Genomic DNA, 5,000 nt, shown 5'->3' with positions numbered 1-5,000 from the left:
AAAACGGGACTTGAAGAAAAAACCCTATTAAATATCAAAGCAAAACCCCAAACTATTGTACTCATATGCGAAGAAGATGAATAAAAGAAGAATAGAAATAGGCCCTCTGAGAATTGAAGGGAGATTAACGAATGAAAAAAGGAAATTTGCAACATACTGCAGAACGATATAAGAGAGAATTCACCCCTAGAATAGATAATGAAGATAATGATATAGAAGTAAGGGACGAAAATAGTGAATATTTAGCTGACATAGAAATTAATGAAGTGATATTGTGCAGGCAATTAATGAAATTAAAATGGAGCTGCTGCAGGGCCGGATGGAGTCCCTGCTATTTTGTTAAAGAAAGTAGTTCATTCTATCGCAAAGCCACTTGCAATATTATTAAGACAAAGTGTAGATACAGGCAAGATTTATGGATGAGCACAAATTAGCATATATCACCCCTACTTTCAAAAGTGGATCAAGACTAGAGGCAAGTAATTATAGGCCTGTGAGTCTAACATCACATATTATGAAAGTGTATGAAAGGGTAATGAAGAAAAATATTATGAAACATTTAATAAAATAATTTGTTTAATATAGGACAACACGGTTTCGTACCCGGAAAAAGTACACAAACCCAACTGTTAGTCCACCGTGAGAACATATTCAAAAATATGAAAAGCGGAAATGAAACAGATGTGGTTTATCTAGATTTGCAAAAGCTTTTGACAAAGTAGACCATAATATATTAGCAAAGAAAATTAGAAAACACAATATCGTAGATAAAGTAGGAAGATGGTTAAAAGAATTTTTACACAACAGAAAACAGATAGTTATTGCAAACGATGAGAAATCGGATGAAACCAAGGTAATATCCGGTGTGCCACAAGGTACGGTGCTAGCTGCAATATTGTTTGTTATTATGATTGAAGACATAGACAGTAATGTTAAGGATTCGGTAGTGAGTAGTTTCGCTGGTGACACAAGAATAAGTAGTGAAATTACTTGTGATGAAGATAGGAACGCTCTACAAAGAGACCTTAACAAAGTATATGATTGGGCAGAGGTAATAGGATGGTATTTAACTCTGATAAATTTGAATCAATAAATTATGGAGACAGAGAAGGAAAGCTATATGCATATAGGGGACCTAATAATGAGACAATCACAAATAAGGAAGCAGTTAAAGACCTTGGTGTGATGATGAATAGGAACATGTTATGCAATGATCAAATAGCCATTCTGTTGGCAAAATGTAAAGCAAAAATGGGAATGTTGTTACGGCACTTCAAAACAAGAAAAGCTGAACACATGATTATGCTTTATAAAACATATGTTCGTAGTCCACTTGAATATTGCAATATGATATGGTACCCACACTATCAAAAGGATATTGCACAAATAAAGAGTGTACAAAGGTCCTTTACAGCTAGAATAGAAGAAGTTAAGGACCTAGACTACTGGGAAAGACTACAATCCTTAAAATTATATAGTCTAGAAAGGAGAAGAGAACGCTACATGATAATTCAGGCATGGAAACAGATAGAAGGAATAACAGAAAATATCATGGAACTAAAAATATCAGAAAGAGCAAGCAGAGGTAGATTAATAGTGCCCAAAACTATTACCAGGAAAAATAATTTAAATAAGGACGCAACAGAACATTAATCCACTACGCACCAGCATCGATAATGCAGCGTCTATTCAATGCGTTGCCAGCTCATCTGAGGAATATATCAGGAGTGAGCGTAGATGTGTTTAAGAATAAGCTCGACAAATATCTAAACTGCATCCCAGACCATCCAAGATTGGAAGATGCAAAATATACCGGAAGATGTACTAGCAACTCTCTGGTAGACATTAGAGGCGCCTCACACTGAGGGACCTGGGGCAACCCGAACGAACTGTAAGGTCTGTAAGGTAAGGTCTCTCTCTCTCTCTCTCTCTCTCAAAAGTGAAAAAGACACAGTTGAAATTATTGATACTCTATTTGGGAAAGAGGCTTAAACACCTCTCTCTCTCTCTCTCTCTCTCTCTCTCTAAAGTGAAAAAAAACCAGTTGATTATTGATACTCCTGTTGCGAAAAAACCTCAAACATACTGTTCACTTCTCTCTCTCTCTCTCTCTCTCTCTCTCTCTCTCTCTCTCTCTCTCTCTCTCTCTCGTCCTTTTATTAACGCTCCGTCGATGAAAACAACAATTTTATTTTGTTGCTTTCAACGCAGAAAGTCAAGGGTCAAGAGGGAAAAAAAAGTAAATATTGCAATAGCCAATCTGAGGAGGGTCGGCTTAATCATGGAGGGAACTTTACTTGTTCATAAATGCTGGCTGTTTATGCTCCTGTCGAGAATTTGGGTCATTTAAATTTTACCGACTTTCAGTAATTATGTTTCCTGCGTTCATTTAATTTCTTTACTCACTCATTGATTTATTTATTATTTATTAATTTACTCATATTTATTTATTTATTTATTTTCTCATTTATATATTTAGCTATTCATTTACTATATTTATTTATTCATTTTCTCATTTATATATTTATGTATTCATAAACCATTTATTTATTTATTCATTTATTTATTTAGTCATCTACCCATTTATATTAATTTACTCATTTATGTAATATTTTTTGCATTTCTATATTTATTAATTTACACATTATTTATATATTCATTTACTCATTTACTTATTTATTCATTATTCATTTTATTTATTTATTTATTTATTAATTCTTTTACTCATTAATTTATCAATTTACTCATTTATTTATTTACTCATATATATATTTATTTATTCATTTACTCATTTAGTTATTTATTTATTAATTTACTAATTTATTTATTAATTTATGTATTTATTCATTTACTCATCTCTATATATTCATTTGCGCATATATTAATTGATTAATTAATTAATTTGTTTATATATTCATTTACTTATCTAATAATTCATTTTGTCATCTTTATATTGATTTGCTCTATTTATTTATTAATTCATTTACTCAATTATATATTCATTAATTTACTAATTTATTTATTTGTTCATTTACTCATATATTAATTTTATTTGTGTATTTATTAATTTTTATTAATGTACTCATTTATTTTATAATTTATTCAGTTCCTCATTTATTTATTCATTTCTTCATTCAGTTACTCATTTATTTATTTATTTCAAAATTCAGATACTCATTTATTTATTTATTTCTGCATTCAATTACTCATTTATTTAATTATTTCTTCAATTTCAAATCCGTTCAAGCAAAGATTTTTCTCTCTTGGCATATTTCTCGATGCAAATTGTCCATGCTGTAAACACTGCATCGAGGAAGCAATTTCCACCTAGTTGATTTCAGCACATTTTGTGATACAGGTGATTTTCGCGTTTGTGGCCTGAAATTGTGGACGGATAAAAGCCTTGGTTTTACGCAAATCAGAGGAAAGATTTCGTCAGTTTTTTCGCTTACTCGGGGAGTAAGCATACAAACTACTTTGTTTTTGTTGTTCTTGTTGGGGGTGTAGGTAAGCTCTATGGGAGAGCCTAAAAAGGTTTGACAAAGGTGTTTTGTGTTGAGTTAAAGATGCAGGAATTTTTGGATAGGATAATTATGACTTGTTTATTACAATGAAAATGTAAAAAATAAATAATGTACTTGTTAAACAGCACAGAACAGTTATTTCTAATAAAATATAGCGTATACATTTTAGCAGATTTTAATTTACGTTAAAAGTTAGGAATATAATGTGTACAATTTATGTGTTAAGGGAAAATTTTGCACATGTATGCTGGAGATCGGATCACGCCTTGTTCCTCTTGGCTGAGAGAAACTTTACTCCCTAAGAGAGAAAAGCCACCGGAATATGGGAATGCTTTTATTATTATTATTATTATTATTATTATTATTAGCTGGTCTGCTAGCATAGTGGTTAGTGTCGTGGCATGCCACGCAGGTGTTCGCGGGTTCACGTCTCTCGCAGGGCGATGAAAAATCACTGGCTCTCTATTGTTATCGGTTACTGCTGCAGTGTGGGGTCTGCTGTGGGAGGTTGAAACCACCTTTATTTGGAAGCTTAAGTTTCGAATCAGTGGCCCCTTTCGACTACTGAAACAATAGTAAAAATATTTGTTATTATAATTATTATTATAATTATTATTATTATCATTATTATTATTATTATTATTATTATTATTATTTATTTTATTTTCTTATATTTTTTATTTATTTGGGGGGATTTATTTTTTTTGGGTTCTTATCACAGTCACCCTATTCGGCTGGGTGGTTTTTATAGTGTGTGGTTCAGGGTTGCATCCTGTGTTCTGTTTATTATTTTCATTATTATTATTATTATTATTATTATTATTATTATTATTATTATTATTATTATTATTATTATTATTATTTTTTTTTTTTTTTTTTGCTCTATCACAGTCCTCCAATTCGACTGGGTGGTATTTATAGTGTGGGGTTCCGTGTTGCATCCTGCCTCCTTAGGAGTCCATCACTTTTCTTACTATGTGTGCCGTTTCTAGGATCACACTCTTCTGCATGAGTCCTGGAGCTACTTCAGCCTCTAGTTTTTCTAGATTCCTTTTCAGGGATCTTGGGATCGTGCCTAGTGCTCCTATGATTATGGGTACGATTTCCACTGGCATATCCCATATCCCTCTTATTTCTATTTTCAGGTCTAGATAATTATCCATTTTTTCCTTTTCTTTCTCTTCAACTCTGGTGTCCCATGGTATTGCGACATCAATGAGTGATACTTTCTTCTTGACTTTGTCAATCAACGTCACGTCTGGTCTATTTGCACGTATCACCTTATCCGTTCTGATACCATAGTCCCAGAGGATCTTTGCCTGATCGTTTTCTATCACTCCCTCTGGTTGGTGCTCGTACCACTTATTACTGCAAGGTAGCTGATGTTTCTTGCACAGGCTCCAGTGGAGGGCTTTTGCCACTGAATCATGCCTCTTTTTGTACTGGTTCTGTGCAAGTGCCGGGCATTCGCTTGCT

This window comes from Macrobrachium nipponense, chromosome 6 (assembly GCF_015104395.2).
Source record: "Macrobrachium nipponense isolate FS-2020 chromosome 6, ASM1510439v2, whole genome shotgun sequence".
NCBI lineage: Eukaryota > Metazoa > Arthropoda > Malacostraca > Decapoda > Palaemonidae > Macrobrachium > Macrobrachium nipponense.
This window is presented reverse-complemented; position numbering follows the sequence as displayed.